This window comes from Rhinopithecus roxellana, chromosome 9, assembly GCF_007565055.1.
Source record: "Rhinopithecus roxellana isolate Shanxi Qingling chromosome 9, ASM756505v1, whole genome shotgun sequence".
NCBI lineage: Eukaryota > Metazoa > Chordata > Mammalia > Primates > Cercopithecidae > Rhinopithecus > Rhinopithecus roxellana.
In genome coordinates, this window is record NC_044557.1 from 143615349 (window position 1) to 143634890 (window position 19542).

The following is a 19542-nucleotide window of genomic DNA, read 5'->3' on the forward strand; positions in this document are numbered from 1 at the left end:
AGACATAACTGGACCAATATATACCTAAGCAACAAAAGCTCTGTGCAATCTCCTTCTCTTAGCAGCAGTGGGAGAATTGAAGAGCTAACATTTATGTGTTTACAGACTTGTAGATGGAAACCACCGTGTAATTACCAAGCACTACTAGAAGTTAGAGATGACAGGGAAAACACAGCTTCATGTGATCACAGCAGCAATGAGCTACTATTTTAAGAAGTTAGAAAGGCACCCAAATTTTTAGACCAGCTCAATCTCTTGGGGGTGGCTGCAGGATGGAGAGAGTAGGGAGCAACGAGTCCCTGCCAACAACAAATTTTAGGACCGTTGGAAGAAGGGAGATGCATATTCCCGGGTTATTTATTTTTAACTGTAGAAAATCCTTGTGCTCATCAGGTTTATTGACTCTGCCATTTTTAAATGTTCATCCTTACGAACTGTTTTGCCTAATACTTTCCTATCCCTGGCCAAACCCCCAGTGATGGATCTGTGATGCATCATTTCTGAAACTGTGGATTTATTGATTTGAATGAAGGAGATATCCAAGCGCAATGCCTTGCCTACCATTCTTACAATCTCTGGGCAACAAAACAACAGTAGAAGGCTTCTTTGTGGTCTTTTGTGAAGGCAAAACACTCCGGCAGAGCGATGCTTTTAGGGCTCACTCCGATCTGAGACCCAGAAACAACCTCCAAATAACATAGCAATGGCCAAATAATAGATGACAGTCTTAGTCCACTCTATCTAGGATTCTGTCTTTATTCATCCATACAACAAATAGGCATTAAGCACCTAGTATGTTCAACACTGTATAAAAAGTTACAGGGGATGAAAAGGTGAACCAAGAACAAATCCTAACCTCAACAAACTTACTAGCTTGTAGAGGAACTGATGTCTTTTCAGATAACTATAATTTGAGCCCCAAACGGACAAATACCATTAAATAGGTATGAAGTGTTAATGTCATGTTCCCACCGAACAAATGTATGGGTGAGGAGTGGGAGATGGGAGGAGTCGAAAAGTACAAACATAATACATTTTAAAATGACAAAAGTTTAAGATAAACGTTATGTGCCATCAATATTTGTCAAGATAAGATATCCAAGTAGTTACAGGTACCGTTTACCATTTCATCTCGGAAGGTAAAACGAAGGCAGCCAGGTTTGTTTCACAGCCTAAGACTTAACCCAAATGTGGCCAGTACATACCGGGATTTCTATGACTAGGACAGAAGGTGCTCTTAGTTTGGGTGTAAGCATTTCACTCTGCAGATTTCAGTGAACATTTTGGTCACGAGAGCTGTGTACTCTGCCAAGATATGCCTAGTAATGTCCACAAGAAGCTCATAAATCAAGAAAGACTCAAGGACAAGCCCTGCTGATGAAATGCTGTCAGGGTCAGCAGCATGCAGAAAGGATGGTGGCTTCCTTGCGAGGCCAGGGCAGGCAGCACTACATGTTACAATGACAGGCCTTGTAAGTGATAAAGGAAACTATTCAAGGAGTGGCAATAAATTCTGCAAGACATCTCCACCCCATGTGCAGACACAGCCAAAAGGCTTGATGGAGAAAAAAAACAAGCAGTGTCTATGGGGTCAGGAAGCGGTAGACCAAAGCCCTAACACCACAGTGTGAGTCTATTCCACTTGGGCACATACAATCAGCTCTTTGACAGCAAGGGCACAGACTAACCTTCAGTCAAAGGATTAGCTGTACCAACAGAATATAAACTCGAGTCATATCTCTCGGATAAACATACCATCCTGGATGTGTGTGGAAAGGATTCTTATTCAGAGTTTTCAAATGCTCTCAAAAAATGGATATAAAGTTAGCACTGTAAACTTTATTTGAACATATGGCTTCATTTAGAATTCCCGCTACACCAACTGAATTCCTGTAGGCAGGGTGTGGTAGCCAAGTTCCAAGATGGTCCTCAATGGTCTCTGCCTCCTGGTATTCATACCACTGTGTGTTCACTCTCACACTGTACTGGGAGCTTGATGTGAGTGACTGTGTTAGTCTGTTCTCACACTGCTATAAAGAACTACCTGAGACTGGGTAATTTATAAAGAAAAGAGGTTTAATTGACTCACAGTTCCATAGCTGTGCAGGAGGCATGGCTGGGGAGGCCTCAGGAAACTTACAATCATGGTGGAAGGGAAAGCAAGTGTATCTTCACATGGCAGCAGAAGAGAGAGTGAAGGGGGAAGTGCTACACACTTTTAAACAACCAGATCTTGCGAGAACTCACTCACTGTGATGAGAACAGCAAGTGGGAAATCTGCCCCCGTGATCCAATCATCTCCCACCAGGTCCCTCCCCCAACACTGGGGATTACAATTCCAAAATGAGATTTGGGTGGGGACACAGAGTCAAACCATATCAGTGACCAACAAATATGGCAGAAGAAGTGGTATGGTGCTTGTGAGATTAAGTTGTAAAAGGCTGCAGCTTCTGTCTTGGGTGCCCTCTCTCCCAAGCAAGCTGCTATGTTGTGAGCAGCCCTGTGGAGGGACACATGGATGAGGAACTAAAGCCTCCAGCTAACCAATGCCTAGCAAGGAACAGAGGCAGGCCTGCCACCAACCCCCTGAAAGAGCTTGAAAGCGGGTTCTGCAGCCACAGTTAAGGCCTAAGATGACTGCAACCAGAGAGCTTGATTGCAACCCTGAACCAAAACTATCCAGCTAAGCTCCTTCTGGACTCCCGACCCTAAGACCTTGTGAGATAATAAATGTTTGTTACTTTAAGTTTGGGGATAATTTGTTACATTCCAACAGATAGATAACTAATTCACAGGGCCACAGACTTCAGATTTACATAAAAATGCTATCTCTCTACCACACACTATTTTTCATTTTATAAAATGTTTTAATATGCCTTATCTCCTATGATGCAATAATCTTGTGACAGCAGAAATACATTACTGTAATCACTTCTCAGTTTGAGAAAATAAGGGTTAGAGAAGTCACACGACTCGTCTAAAACCACACAACCTGCAAGCTATAGAAATGGGACTCAAACCCATCCTTGAAGCCCAATATGCTTTCTACCAAAGCCCTCCAAGATTTTGTTCTTGAACAATGGTCATGAATCCAAAAATTGTTTTTTTTTTTTTTTAAAGTGTCAGGCACTTCAGGAAATCTGTAAAGTTAAAATGTAATTACGTTTTAGAGGAACCCTGTTTCCAAAAACCAGAGTCAACAATGGTGTGTTGCATAGAAGTAGTTGACTATTACAGCACATGGGCCAAGTTAACTGAGAAGTGGTGAAGCACAGCAGGTCTGCCTTCCCTCCAGTCATTGTCTTTACAGCCAATGGAAGCACTACCCACCAAGTTACTTAAGCCAGAAGCAGGAAAACCATCCCCAGTCCTTCCTTCTCCATCATCTGCCATTGACTTATCACCACGTGAACATGATTCCTCTTCCAGAAGTATCTCAAATCAGTTCTCGCATCTCTACCTCCACCACCATCCTACTCAAGGCTCCATCATCTCCTATCCAGACTATGCACTAGACACTGAATATTAGAGGTGGGTGGAGGCACCCAGGACATTGGAGGATGGCGACAATGTGGGACAAAAGAGGACAGCAAAGGTCTTAACATCAAAGGAAAATACTGTAGAACATAATAGAAGACACACGAAAACCACTACAAGGACTGAAAGACCCTAAAGCTCCGAACTCCTACACCCAGTACATTCTGTTCATAGAATTCTCTCTCTCTCTCTCTCTCTCTCTCTCTCTCTATATATATATATATATATATACATATATATTGCCATCTGCCTTCTTTTAAAGAAAATGAGTATATACAACCAACACCTACAACTGCTAGAGTCCACAATAATCTATCTCTCGTACACACTTAATTAGTTTAGGGCCTGAGGCACAGTTATGCCATTACTTAATGAAAGAAAAATGTTCTGAGAGATGCATCATCAGGCAATTTTGTTGTTGTGTGAACATCATAGAGTGTACTCTCACAAACCTAGATGGTAGATCTACCGCATACCCGGGCCACATGGTACAGCCTGGTGCTCCCAGGCTACAAACCCCTGCACAGCACGTGGCTCTAATAAATACTGCAGTCAACTGTACCACTCTGGTATTTGTGTATCTAAACATATCTAGACAAAGAAAAGGTACAGTAAAAATATAGTATTATAATTATAGAGCTACCCACACGTATTTGGTCCACTGACAAAATGTTACACATGACATGACTATACTTTTAAAGAAGTCAAAATGACCTGAAAATATGAATGGCTCATCATCTCCCCAAACCACATCCACCCAAAAGTTTCAGAGCAGGGTTTTCAGGTGTCAGAGATCTTTCTGGAATGCAGGTTTCTTTTTTCCATTTAGACTTTCATTAGCATCTATATATGGGCCAAGTGCTTTATCTTCAGCTATGTTCCTGACAGCAACTAAAGCAGATCAGTATTACCGTGTTCGCACTAAGAGGTGCTTGAGCCAAATCCCAGCGAGAGGACAGGGGTCCCACTGGGGAGTCAACAATTAAATGCCAAGAGCTTGGAGCTGCCTGTGAAAGGATCTGAAGCCCTCCTCCCCTACCCCTCCAGTCCTGACACTGAGCTACTTAGCACAGGCACTGGCTCGGGTTTTACACACAGAGCAATCTGCACGGGCAGCTGCCTCGGTGGCCCTAGTAGCTTTACGGCTTTTCCTACTCTTTCCTCAACACTCAAGATCAGCTGTCTCCAAACTTTAATTAAACATGAACAGCACATTCCAGGTAGTCAATGACTTTGGAACAGAGACTACATATATAAATATATTTTAAAATTACATACAGGCCAGGCACAGTGGCTCTCCCATGTAATCCTAGTGCTTAGGGAGGCTGAGGCAGGCAGATCCCTTGAGGTTAGGAGTTTGATATCAGCCTGGCCAACATGGTGAAACCCCATCTCTACCAAAAAAAAAAAAAAAATTGCAAAAGAGAATTAGCCCGGCGTGGTGGCTCATGCCTGTAGTCCCAGCTGCTTGGGAGGCTGAGGAAGGAAAAATCACTTGAACCTGGGAGGTGGAGTTTGCAGTGAGCTGAGATCACTGCACTGCACTCCAGCCTGCACAACAGAGCAAAACTCTCTCTCCAAAAGAAAATAAAAATAAAATATTATATACAAGCTTTATAATACAACATTATGTATTTACAACATATCTAAAATAATAAAGCACAAAATATTTTTAAATAATATTTTCTCACCCTGATGGACCATCCTGGACCCCACAGAGACGTAGCTCCAGGTTTGCAGTAGTTGATCTTCTGACTGCATTACAAGCATCCTTGGGACAGGGCTGATTCCAGGGCCCCAGTGCCAGGATAACGCCTTGATCCCCCATTCATTTGGGAACCCAGCCTCAGACTGCCTTTCCTGCGTCTGGACCCCACTGTCTCTATCTCAGGGTCCCCAGCACCTGCTGTCAGGCCATGTGACCAAACTGCCCAGGACTCCACCCAGAACCCACTTCCCTTCCTTCCTCACCCAAAAGACTTAGGCTCAGCCTTCAAGATGCTCCTCGAGTCTTCCCTGTGAGGTCCCCTTATCTCCAGGCCCAGAGAGCATGTTCTCCAGGGACCAGCACTGACCCAGCCCAGGAGAACGGGCTGGCAGATGACTTCGCAGCCAGGAATTCCCTAGTTGGGAGGAACCCTCCACCGCCTCAGCTCCTCGTTGGTCTTTTAAAAGAATTCTGATTCAATTTCCCTGCTTTGAAACAGAAAAAGGGAAATGTGGCAAAAAGAAACTGGCACCTGCTAGTCAGAAAATGAAAGCACACTGATCACAACCACAAGCACCAAAAGGCCAAGAAAGAGACCCAAGTCCTCTTTTGTTTTATTTTGATTTTTAATTTGCTGGCAAACCTTTACAAAGGTGGCTTGATTGAGAGGGGCTTCCTGTCTACGCCAGACCTTCTAGTCCCATTCCTTGCAACCGCCACCCTTGTTTCAGGAAGATCTAAGGCAGGTAGTTGGCATGGGTGGTGGTCATGGACCCCAGAGGATGCAATGAGGGCAGGACACTGGCATAAGAAGATGCTACTCAAGTCAGGTGTGCAGAATAAAGACCCTCCTTCCAGCTGTAAGTTGTCTCAAGCACACCTGCGGGGCTGAGTCAGCTGCCAAACTCTGCAGAGAGACCTGCCTCCCAGAGTCCTTTGGGGCTCTTGGGGCTGGTTCTCACCCCAACTGAGAACTGCATGAAACCAGCCTTCCAACATCCTCCCCTTGTTCACAATTACAAGTACTTAACAAGCATTTACTTTGGGGCCAGACATCATACTAAGTACTTTACAAATATTATCTCATTTAATCCTCACAACAATCCTATGAGCTACATCTTATTATCCCCATTAAAGAAACAGAAACTGAGGCTTAAAGCAATGAAGTAACTTGCCCCAGATGCTCAGCGGGCAAGTAGCAGAGCCCAGCTTCAAACCCAGCTCCATCTGATTCTTACCCACTAGACCATATTGTTCAACCCCCTTCATAATCCTGAACTGCTTGCTGAGAACTGCTCCTCATTCTACACCCAACATGTCCAATTTTTCTTGTTTCTGAACTCAAATATTATTATATACTTGCCTGGCCCCTCAAACATGGCATGAATCACTGCTTCTCTAGTTACAATGTTTTGTACCCCCATGTAGCTGTCATTTGTGTTTACACATCTCTTAACAGCTAGGCAAACTCACACGATCCTAACAAATAATCCCCATCCCAGCATGCCCAGTGTGAGCCTTGCTCTGTCCCTGCAACCGGGGCCAGGCAGAATATCTTTGCAACATTCAGGTGTTTCTAAGCAACTCCACCAGACCCTCCAGCCATGTGGCCTCCACAGACCAGGCTCTGGGCAGGCTGGAGGAATGTCACCCATTACTCCTTGGGCCTGGCCCTTGGGCTTCCATGATGGGAGCCCCCAGGAGGGGTGAGATGCTGGAAGTGGCTGCTTTCTGGGGATCAACGTGAACACAGTGACCCCGGCAGTCCCAGCAGCCCAGGAGCTGCCCTCACTCCTGGAGTTTCCATTTCTAGCTGGAATCTACAAGCACAGTTATTTCCTGTTCTCCATTCCCTGTTCAGGCCATGTTATTTCCTGTTCTCCATTCCCTGTTCTGGCCGTGATCCACTGCCCACCTGGAGGGGTGACTGCTTTTTAGTTGAGATGCCTCAAACCTGGTATATGGGTATAAGATGCCAGGAGTTTAAACTTACATATCAAATTTGAAGTATCTCAACTAAAAAGCATCATGGCAAGTAGAATTTTTAAGCAACTAAGAAATGTTCTTTGAAAGAGGGCCAGTCATGGTGACTCACACCTGTAATCCCAGTACTTTGGGAGGCCGAGGTGGGAAGATTACCTGAGGTTGGGAGTCGAAGATCAGCAGCCTAATCAACACAGAGAAAAACTGTCTCTACTAAAAAAACAAAATTAGCTGGGTGTGGTGGCACAGGCCTGTAACCCCAGCTCCTCTGGAGGCTGCAGCAGGAGAATCGCCTGAATCCAGGAGGCAGAGGTTGCAGTGAGCCGAGATCGCATCACTGCACTCCAGCCTGGTCAACAAGAGTGAAACTCTATCTCAAAAAAAAAGAAAAAAAGGAAGAAGAAGAAGAAAAAGAGAACATCTCTAGGTGGTTTAAACTGATGGCTGGCATCACTATGAAAGCCTCTCCTGCCAAACACTGTTTTCATGCTGCTAATAAAGACATGTCTGAGACTGGGTAATTTATAAAGAAAAAGAGGTTTAATGGACTCACAGTTCCACGTGGCTGGGGAGGCCTCACAATCATGGCTGAAGGTGAACAGCTCATCTTACAAGGCAGCAGACAGGAGAGAATGAGAGCCAAGTGAAAGGGGTTTCCCCGATAAAACCATCAGCTCTCCTGAGACTTATTCACTACCATGAGAACAGTATGGGGGAAACCTCCCCCATGATTCAGTTATCTCCCACCAGGTCCCTCCCACAACACATGGGAATTATGGGAGCTACAATTCAAGATGAGATTTGAGTGGAGACACAGCGAAAGGATATCACACTGAGTTCTCTCTTCTTTCCTCTAGAGCACTGCAAAAGTAGATGCCCACGTAATGGCCGTGTATCAAACAGACATCCTCCTGTGCAGGCAGAAACCAGCCCTGGCACTGGGGGAGACTCCAACACTCAGGGAAGTAAGCACCTGGGGAGATCAGGGTCTGAGGTCACATCACACAACTTTCAGAGAAATGCATGCTGTGAATTAACAAAGACGGGACTAATTTTAAAATGAGCAACGCTCCCCAGCCAAGTACTTTCTGATATAGAAGTTAAGAAGAAATCACGTTGGCAGATAGTAAGGGTATGGGAGTCCTCAGTAAGGCTTTCTTTTAAATGAAAAGCAGTCCCAAATCATTTTCTAACGAAGAGCAGCCTGTAAAGTTGAGCTCCAGATATACATAAGCAAGCTGGGAGTTTGCATGGATGATTAACAGCAGGAACTAAGGACTAGACATGTTCAAAATGGCAGCTCTATCTTCCCTTCTCTTTGTCAGCAACCTGTACTGTAAGGAGCAGACAAAATGGCACCAATCAACTGGAAAGTCTATTTGCATAATAAGATTAGGGTGGGGCCACCAACCTTCCCCACACACTACGTAAACAGTCATACCTGATCAAACCAATCTGTGAGCCCTATGTAAATCAGAGACCACCTCCTCAAACCAGACTATAAAATCCTACGCATTCTCTGTCCGTCAGTCCTTTTTCTGCTCTGAGACCCCTTTCTCTGTACAGAGAGCTGTTTCTCTTTCTCTTCCCTTCTGCCTATTAAACCTCTGCTCCTAAACTCCTCATGTGTGTCCATGTCCTCCGTTTTCCTGACACGCCACGAGGAACCCCAGGGTATATACCCCAGACAATGTAGCTGCTTCACTTACAGCTAAGCCATCAGCACAGGCCTTGAGCAGATTGCAGACAGAGGTGCTGAGTGTAGACATCAGGCACAAGGCGGGGTCAGAGGTGTGAATCACCACACTCTGTGCTGGGAAGGCTAAGGTGGCTCCATTAGCGAAACAGGCTCAATTTTATTTATTTACAGGGAAAAGTAGCACAGAAAGAAGAAAAATGAAGCTCTCTCCTTCCTGATGAAATGATCCTTGTACATCATGAGCAGATAGAAGAGGGGAACTGAGGATGAGAAACAATGTTTACCCAATGCCTTGACCAGGGATGAGGTGTTGGTTTTAAAACATTCTTTAGACAGAGCTATCTAAGAACAAAACATTCCGAAAAGCCCAATTCATTGAAAGATACAGGTAGAAGTGTTCACTCTGAGTTCAAGGTAGTGACCCAGTCCTCTCGGGCAGCCCTGGGGGTGGGGATCTATGAAGTACTGCTGGAGAATCCTTGGACCTTCTCCATCACCTGTTGTCTCACTTAAACCTCATAATAACTTTACTGGCGAGTTGTTGATCCCCATTCTCCAAGACTACGAAACTGGGATTCAGCAAGACTGGGTGACTTGTCCACACAGCTAGTAGACCCCCATATCCTGAAGCACCACCCAAATGATCTGCTTCAATTGGTCTTACATTGCGCAAAGTAGACAGAACTTCTCAATACATACAGAATTCAACAACACCAGCACAGGGGAAGGCGATGCCCACAGCAGGGCAAAGAGAAAGAGCAGGCAAGTTGAGAAAACATGCAGCAAGAAACCCTGGAAAGAAGACAAAACATCGCCTCCAAAGAGAATCACTGGTGAGAGTTGGAGGTAAGAGTTGGAGGATGCGTGTGACACTCTCCCTTCTCTCCATCTCAGGCTCCCCTGGGTGAGACACTCTGCTTTGGTGCCAAGAGTGACAATCTAGTAATTAAATCTTGTCTTCTTGGGCACTTGCGGTCACCTAATGGCTACTATATGCTCCCTTCTCCCAGGGGTGCCATTCTGGCCTCTCCGCCCCCAATCCTTGGCATCAGTCAGCATGATGGAGAAGCCTGGTCTGCCCCAGGCATCATGGAAGAAGGGAGTCTGCGCAGTGACCTCCCCTTCCCCACCCCCAGCACAGTGGAAACATCCTACACTGAAAGGTGCCGGCACCAACTCTGGTGATGTGGGCACCCGCTCTGGCGAGTACATGGATGTGTTCTATTGGCATGTTCAAGGTGAGACGGGTTAAGAATGAAACTGTTACTTTTAGTTAAGACAAAATAAACAGCCTAACTCCTCTTGGCTCTCCTCTTCCTTCCCCACCCACAAAAAGATATAAGCACACAAATGAGGGGCTTTCTTTTAGAAAGCTGTTATTATAGAACAGGACTACAGAATGCACGTATTGTGCAGAATTATTTTAGAAACTCCATGAAGCTACATCAACCACGGCTTCTCTCTTTGGGCCATTTATCTGAATATAAAAATGGAATAAAAAATGGAGGGAAAAATAACAAGAGGAAGCCCAATAATACATAAATGTAAGATACATTATTATTTTTGGTAAAAGTAAGACTTACAGATAATATTGCATACAATATTTTTTAGGCGCTAGCTCCAGCCTCGCCAGGCCTATGAGTCCCTCTCCTGGAGTCCCTCACTCCTGGCACCTGCTGCCAATCCTATCTTGTAGTCAGCAGTATCTACTGGGCGGGGGAGGGGGGGATAACTGATTATTATAGTATCAGCTAAAGAACATTTCAAGATTTCATGCCTGTAAAGAAATGTACGTGCAGTAGAAATTGTCCTGTTTCTATGCACAGACAGATGCCACAGGACAGTTATTTAATCCAAGTTTTACAGTTTAACACTGTTGAACATTCCACTAATATGTTCTTTCTGCATCACTCTTAAAACATTCCATTCTCTTTCACTAGACTTTCCTCTCATAATTATAGCCCCACTCTATCTGCATCTTCCTTTTAACTTTCTGATACTTCCTATGAGGTAGGTTCTGTTATTATTATAACCATTTTGCAGACAAGGACATTGAGACAGAGGTTATTAACCTGTTCAAACGCCACAGCAAATCTGGGTCTTTAGTCCAGTGCTGTCTGTGCCCTTAAGCACTACGCCACATGGCTTCTCTATAACCTGCAGAGATGCTTTAGCAGATGTGTGTTCACCATGAGGGAAAGCACTGAGAGGAGGTTAATCTGGAAACGCAGAATGCCCATTCAACACACCGTCCTGGAGTGTAAGGGCCACAAGGGAGGTGTGGGGGAAGACATCATAGCAAAGGGCCCTCACTTCAAGGCAGAAAATTTCAACTGACAGGATGAAATTTCATCCTATAGGTAATGGCTAGCTAGCTGTCTAAGATTTTAAACAGCAGACTCACACCATCAGAATTGAATTTTAGCAAATAAGCAGTGTTGAGATGAACTGGAGAGGAAAGACTGGCACTGGGCACACCAGATATGAGGCTATTACAGTGTTCTAAATAAAGGCCAGGGAAGCCTTGAACCCAGGTCACAGCACTAAAGATAGAAGAAGTACACCAATCACATGAGGAGGAAAAAAGTAAAAGCTATCCATCAAGAATACGGGCCAGGGGGCTAGCACAGTGGCTTGCGCCTGTAATCCTAGCACTTTGGGAGGCTGAAGTGGGTACATCAATTGAGGTCAGGAGTTTAAGACCAGCCTGGCCAACATGGTAGAACCCCATCTCTACTAAAAACACAAAAATTAGCCAGGTGTGGTGGTGGACAATTGTATCCCAGTACTCGGGAGACTGAGGCAGGAGAATTGCTTGTACCTGGGAGGCAGAAGGTGCAGTGAACTGAGATTATACCACGAGACTCCGTCTCCAAAAAAAAAAAAAAAAACAAAGAAGAAGAAGAAGAATGCCAGGGCTTAACGTGTGTGTTTCAGAGGATGGAGCTGCCACTGAAAAACAACACACACAAAAGAAGATCTAGGAGAAAGACAAATTTGGTTTCATAGACTTGCAAACTTTGCTCTGCCTGCAGGAATGGAAGAGAAGAGGGGGGGACTTTGGAAACAGAGCTCTCCTTGCATTCTCCAAATTACTGCATAGGCAAGCACCTGCTCTACCAATCCCTGAGTATGTGGTAAGACTTCACATGTGGTAAGACTTTACATGTCCATTTGTTCTGACTCTGTAAGGTGCTTTCACATCTTGTATTTCCCTTTCTCCTGGCAGTCAATGCAGTGGTTGACAGCACAGGCTCTGAGTTTGAGATCATTTGAGCCCTGCAGTTGTCTGGTTTCTTAAAGCCTTTGTCTCTCAGACATGAGGAGCACAGACAGGCTCGTCTTACAGAGTCCTCATGATGTACTCAGCATAGTGCCTATAACAGAGTTAATATGAAATCAAAGTGAGCTAAACTAAGGTCAAAACCATAACAGCAAGAGAAACGTGGCATTGACATCACTTTACTGATGAGAAAAGTAACCATCAAGAAATAAATAGCTGGTGTTCATATTCAAGTACAGAGCTGGTAGAAAGCAGAGTAAGAACTAGAACTCAGAACTCAAGACTCCTCATTTCTTACCTCTAAATTTCCACTTTCCAAATATTAAATCAAAATAAACTCACGTTCTTACCTCTCCAGATCCATTTATTTTAAGAAAAGAAAACTGGTAAATTTGAAAAACTCTAAAATTCCATTTAAACAAAGTGTGGCAGATTCCATTAGGGATGCTGGGAGATTTTAAAAGGCAATGTACATAAAACACTCAGCCCAGTGTCCTGGCACAGTGGAGGAGGACATTAGGTCTGGGGACAACACATTCCATAATTGTAGACATGGGGGTGCAAACATTTTTCTGCACCAGGGAACTTACCAAAGGACTCTGGGTACAACCTGGTGAAGTCCTGACCTGCAAAGTCACTCTTCAAAGGGCAGCAAGCACATTTGGGAGAAATCGCCAAACTTCCTAAGTTATTTTTAAATTGCAATTTTCCAGTAGCTCAAAATATGATTCAATACACTAGTGTTCTAATTTCAGCTGCTGGTACTAGACATATTCCCAAGGCTCAAAAAAAAAAAAAAAAAATTAAACAATAAAAGATTCTTCCCAAAATAAGGCTGCAAGATGTCTCCGTTGAGCGGAGTTTCCTGATCCCCTCTTCAGACTGCGCGCTACTATCCTGACATAGAACAAGGCTCAGTTCAAGGCTGCCTAGGAGAGGCATAAAATGCCTCCACGTGAAAGATAAATTGAAATATGATCCTTTTGATTACACTCATGTGAAGCTGCAACAATTGTAGAAATTACTACCACTGCATTGCAAAAATCTCCGAGGAACAAGACCATCACAGTTCCATCTCACGTAACAGTGACCTACATGGAAGCAAGCACCTGTGAAAGATGGGCAGGGGCACCACCTCCTCATGCCACACCCTCCCCACTCTACAGGAAAGCTGGCATGTGACATGCTCCTCAACAGCATGATTACATAGTGCTATTTTTATTTACTTATTTGGAGACAGGGTCTCGCTCTGTCACCGAGGCTGGAATGCAAGGGGGCGATCATGGCTCACTGCAGTCTTGAATCCCAGGGCTCAAGCCATCCTCCCACCACAGCCTCTAGAGGAGCAGGGACTACAGATGCATGCTACGATGCCCAGCTATTTTTCTTTCTTAAATTTTTTGTATAGATAGAGTCTTGCAATGTTGCCCACGTTGGTCTTGGAGTCCTGGGCTCCAGCAATCTGGCCACCTCGGCCTCCCAAAGTGGTGAGAATACAGGCAGGAGCTACCACGCCCAGAGTACATTGTACTATTCATGTCCAGGCTACTACATTGTACGATTAAAACAGAAAACAACTTTTCTGGAATTCAGTAAATAACGTTACAAATAATGTGAATTGTATTCACGTAATCATCAAATATCTATTAAATGCTTACTGCATGGAAGTAACTATCACAGGAGACAAAGAAAAGGGTCAACTGAGATTCCTGTCCTCACCAGGGTAATGGTAAGTGGCAAGGACAGTTGTAAAAACAATGTTTATGTCAAGGAAATGTGATCAATCACTCATGATATAAACAAAACAGTGCCGTAGTTCAGAGGAGAGAAAGATCATCTGGTTGGAGGAATCACAGAAGCTTCTGCAGGGCCTTTCAAGTTGAGTATTATTTGTTAGGTAGAGATGGAAACACTTGGGAGAATACCTAAATCATCATGGATATAAAATAGGCAGCAGGGCCAGGCACAGTAGCTCACACCTGTAATCCCAGGGTCTCAGAAGTTGAGGTGGGAGGATCACTTGAGGCCAGGAGTTTGAGACAAGCCTGGGAAACACAGCAAGACCCCATCTCAAAAACATAAAACTTAGCTGGGTATAGCGGTGCATTCCTGTAGTCCTAGCTCCTTGGAAGGATGAGGCAGGAGGATTGTTTGAGCCCAGGAGTTCAATGCTACAGTGATGATCATGCCATCTCACTCCAGCCTGGGCAACAGAGTGAGATCCTGTCTCTCTCAAAAAACACTGCAGCAGATCTAATTAAGATTTTCCATTCCCACCATTCCCACTCCAATTCTGCTATTAAGGATGCATGCTATTTTAATAAAAAAAAGAAAAAAATAGAGAACTCAAAACTCACCATATAATCAACCATGCCTAATTTTTTTCTAGATTTTGTTTTTCTATTCTGTTTCTTTTAGCTTTCAAACCCTTTACATATGTCCCAGGGCAAGGTGAAAATACAATGAGCCTTGCCATAGTCCTTATGTTTTTAATATTAGCTCCTTCCATATTGAAGGAAGAGTTAGGATTTGTTTTTTCTTGACACTAAGCTAATGAGTCTCAAGACTGATATAAATGCAATTATCCTGTGGAATGGTGATTCTAAGGAGGCTTCAACTTTTAATGAACATTGCTTATGCCTATTAAAAGCCTATAATGTGGTAAGATTTGTAAGCCCTTAGCTACAGAGGGCTGGGACCGCTGATGGCCAAAGCCCCCGAGAGGTTTATTTCCAGCTTCCTGGCTCAATGATAGAACAGACATAAGCAAGAACATAACAAAACGAGAGACAGAAAGAGAGAGAGAGAGAGAGAGAGACAGAGAGAAACAGAGAGACAGAGAGAGAGAGAAAGAGAAAGAAACAGAGAGAGTGACAGAGAGAGAGACAGAGAGACAGAGAGAGAGACCATCCCCACCACAGACCCTTGTAAACCAGAACAGTATCTCTGAGCACCAGCCAAGGAAATTGAGAAATAGTGCTTAGCACACACTGACCACAGCATTGCATATGATTTACTACTTTGTTACATCTTTATTTCCAGCAATTCAGAAAAGCAAGCATGCCCCTTCAGTATGAAAACTTTGTGTTCTTTGTCCAATGTATCTGCCAGGCCTGGCTCTCCTTCCATGGCAATCCCTGTTGCAAAACTGATGAAAAACTAATGTCAATTTTCTTTAAACAAATGCAAAAATGGCTTGCAGAGTTCAAACTAAAACACGCATTGTGGGTGGCATCATTACTGCTTTTGTCTTTGTTTCTCCTGGCACTGAGAACCTGCAGAATGACCGGGCATGGTGGCCCATGCCTGTAATCTCAGTACTTTGGGAGGCCGAGGTGGGCAGAGCATCTGAGGTCAGGAGTTCCAGATCAACCTGGCCAACATGGTGAGGCTCTGCCTCTACTGAAAAAAAAAAAAAACCAAAACACAAAAAACAAAAAAATTAATTAGCTGGGCCTTGTGGCACATGCCTATAGTCCCTGCTACTCAGGAGGCTGAGGTAGGAGAATCACTTGAATCCAGCAGGCAGAGGCTGCAGTGAGCTGAGATCGTGCCACTGAATGCCAGCCTGGGTGACAGAGGGAGACTTGTCTCAAAAAAAAAAAAAAAAAAAAAAGGAGAGCCCACTGTAAACCTTGTGCACAAAGCTGGAATAAATGACCTAGAGAAAAGTTGCCAAGTGAGAACAGAGAGGAAACAGCCTGTCCTTAGAGTGCAGCTGAGTTACATGAATGCCCTAATCCACAGGGGCACAACCTCTGAACTGAGGCCCTAGAACCAGCACCTTGGCAGTGCCAGCTACGTGAGGCCAGGCGTGGCTCTATCTTGCTGTTCCCTGAGTGATTACTACCAGGGTCGGTTAAACGCTGCTCCACTGCTCCGTCCTCTATAATTCTAGTGCGATATCCAAACCAGAAACTAGGTCTAGTGTGCATTTACCATTCCATGTTATCATATGTGCAAGAATGGGGAAACTAGGTGAGGACCTTTACAACTTCCTGTAAATCCGTAATTATTTCCAAGTAAAAAGTTAAAAAAGCAAAAGGCTGCTCAGCTCCACAAGGCCCAGTGCTGTCATACCCTACCCTCCCGCTATGCTTTGTTCAAACCCACTTCTCTCATGAAATCCAACTGGGTCTTGGGAAAGGAACATGGGATTGGGAGGCAGGAGCCCTGGTTTCCAGTCAGGGGCTTGCATTTCCTTAACTAGAGGGGCAGAACAGCCATTACTCAAGGGCCTTTAACTTTTAAGATTTATAGATAAAGGCCAGGCACAGTAGCTCACACCTATAATCCCAGCACTTTGGGAGGCTGCGGCAGGCAGATCACAAGGTGAAGAGATCGAGACCTTCCTGGCCAACGTGGTAAAACCTCATCTCTACAAAAAATGCAAAATTAGCTGGGTGTGGTAGCACATGCCTGTAGTCCCAGCTGCTTGGGAGACTGAGGCAGAATAATCACTTGAACCTGGGAGGCGGAGGTTGCAATGAGCCGAGATTGTGCCACTGCACTCCACCTTGGTGACAGAGCAAGACTCCGTTTAAAAAAATATATATTTATATATATATATAAATTGTAGATAAAAGAGAAATGCTTATTTGACTGATAAAGATATCACTCGAAGGAGCCACAATCCAATGGCAATCAGAAACAAAAATAAACCATTTCTAAAAACATCACGTAATTTAACAGAAAAAAGCTCCATCCTTTACCAAACTTCAAACTAACTACTACTTTTCTAAAAGATAGCTCATGAGTATGGCAAAATACAACAGAAAAAGTACTTGGCTCACTCTTTTGCAACTAAAATTATCAAAGCTCTGGCCATTCCAGGAGTAGAAAAAATGCTAACAAAATCTTTAGACAACCACCAGTTTAACAAACATTTACTCAGTACCTATGTTAAATGCCAAGCCTCATTCAAGATTTTACAAATCTATATCTGTATGACTTGCAATATATCTACCCACCTATCTATATCTATCTATACCTATATATCTATGTAGCTAAAGACAGGTAAAGCTAATGATATTAAGATAAATAAGACAGAGTTCTTGACCTTAAGGAATTTGAAGTATAGTGGAGGAAACAGATCCATGAAAGGATAAATCGATCAATAAACTAACCGCTAGGACAGAGGAACAAAAGGGACAAAGGGGGCATAGATGAGGAACATTCAACATAAGCATGTTCAGAAATAGCTTTCTGCAGGAGATGACACCTCAGCTAGGTCTTGGAGGAGGAAGTTAGCCAGGAAGAGAGGATGAAAGAGGGCCAGGGACAGTGGCTCACACCTGTAATCTCAGCACTTTGAGAGGTTGAGGAGGGTGGATCACTTGGGCCCAGGAGTTCAAGACCAGCCTGGCCAACATGATGAAACCGCCCCCCCCCCCCCGCCCCCACTAAAAACAGAAAAACTACCTGGGCACAGTGGTGGGTGCCTGTAGTCCCAGCTACCTGGGAGGCTGAGGCAGGAAAATCACTTGAACCTGCGAGGCAGAGGTTGCAGTGACCTGAGATCGTGCCACTGCACTCCAGCCCGGGCAACAAAGTGAGACTCCATCTCAAAAAAATAAAGGATAAAGGAAGCTTTCTGGTAGAAGTAACTGAGTGGCATAGGCTTGGAAGTGACATTGTGCATGAGAACCATGTAGGAAGGTCAGGGTAGCTGGAGTGTGGGGTGCTGAGCTGGAGCAGTAGGGTCAGGCTGTACAAAACCAAAATACCAAATTTAGGGTTTATGAGTGTGGCCTTGGACAAGTTAAGACAGAGTGCCTCTGAAGCATCCAGGCTGAGATGGTGACTCAACAATTCAGAGAAAAGGAGAGCTGCAGGCCAGAGACGTACATTCAGGGCCATTGGCCTACTGATAGGAATCAAACCATGAGACTGAAGGAGATAACCTCAGGGACAACATCGAGTGGGAAGAAAAGGTAGCACTGAGTCTATAGGAACTCCAACATCAAACGTCCAGGAAGCAGAAATGAGCATGCAAAGCAGCTGGAGAAGGAACTTCTGGAGAGGACCCACAATCTTATGAACTTGGGGCCTGAGGCTCTGCCTGAGTGGGTTTGACCTAGGCATTTCCAAGGCTATCCAGAACTGAATGAGGTAGTCTGGCTAATTCTGAAGCCCATTTTTGCCATGTACCCAAGTCACGTTCTTCAAATTAGCCAATATTTGTGTCTCCATCTGCCCGAATACCATTTCCCAAGTTGTTCAGGACTGAGAAAGAAAAAGAAAAAAAAAAAAAAAAAAGCAAGTAGCCCCTGATATTCAGAAGCATGCCTGACATTCACAACAAGGTCATGTTATTCTGCTATTAGACATAAACCATCTCAAAGAAAACCAGTCTCACACAGAGAGATAAAGAGAGACAAAATAAGGTCACTCCATAATTTAGTCTAAACACAGACAAAAACAAAGTCAACATTTACCCACAAAATACCAAACACCCCCTCCTCTTGGCCAAAGTGACTGACTCTTTACTGATTACAACTTTATTCTCATTCTAGACCCCTATAGTAAGATTTACTGAGATACCTAATCTGAGAGTTACTCTTTTTGAGCAGATTCGATCTAGAGCAAATATCTTCTTCCTTAGACCCACCCCTAAATCATCCAACCGAGACCCAAATCTATATGATAGGTTCTCTCTTAATACCCTCTTACTAGGGTACCTCACGACTTCCCATGGCATGCATTCTCCTCTGCAGCAACAAGTAATAAACCCAGCATGTCCAGCTACAGAGTGTGCCTAACGGTCTTTGGCTGGAGGGAACTGACAGAACTCAGATGTAGAAGATAAAGATACTGAGTCCCGAGATACCTCTGAACACCAAGGCTAGGAAGACAGTTATCTCTCGGGTGGAAGAAGTGGGATGTGACTGGGGAAGGGCACACAGCCTCCAGAAGCTCTATGGGGAACGGTTGTTAATGTTATTAAGATTTTATTTCTTAAACCAAATGACGAGTAGATGGGACTGTCATTCGCAAAATTTTGAGGTCTCAAATTTTGAATATACCTTTAAAAAGAAGGATTCAGCAACGTCAGACGCTGCTGAGAAATCAAGTAAGCTGAGAAATATAATAAAGCCCAGTGAGTTGAGCAACATGGGGGTCTATGGTAACTTAAAAGCTTTGTTGGTGAGTTGTTGAGTGCCAAAGAAAAGTGAATTAAAGACACAGTGGGAAGGAAATGGAGACAGTGAATATGCAGATTTTTCTCCAGAAGTTTAACTGCATAGCAGAAGAGTGACAGTGAGTGAGCAGTACCTGGAAGGGTGTGTATCAGGGAGAACACCAGGGCATTTGTGCAACTGACCAGACCTG

At 44.1% G+C, this 19542-nt stretch overlaps 1 protein-coding gene across 13 annotated transcripts in view; it reads right to left on the minus strand.

The window, feature by feature from the left end:
* CSGALNACT1 (chondroitin sulfate N-acetylgalactosaminyltransferase 1) overlaps nucleotides 1-19542 on the minus strand; it is a 364179-nt gene that overhangs the window by 111419 nt on the left and 233218 nt on the right. Inside the window, exon 1 of one of the 13 annotated variants that reach the window (XM_030937628.1) lies at nucleotides 5509-5690. The exons of 11 other annotated variants lie outside the window; for them this stretch is intronic. The gene's annotated coding sequence lies outside the window, so the exon portion shown is untranslated. One more of the 13 variants, XM_030937627.1, reaches the window with a different exon arrangement.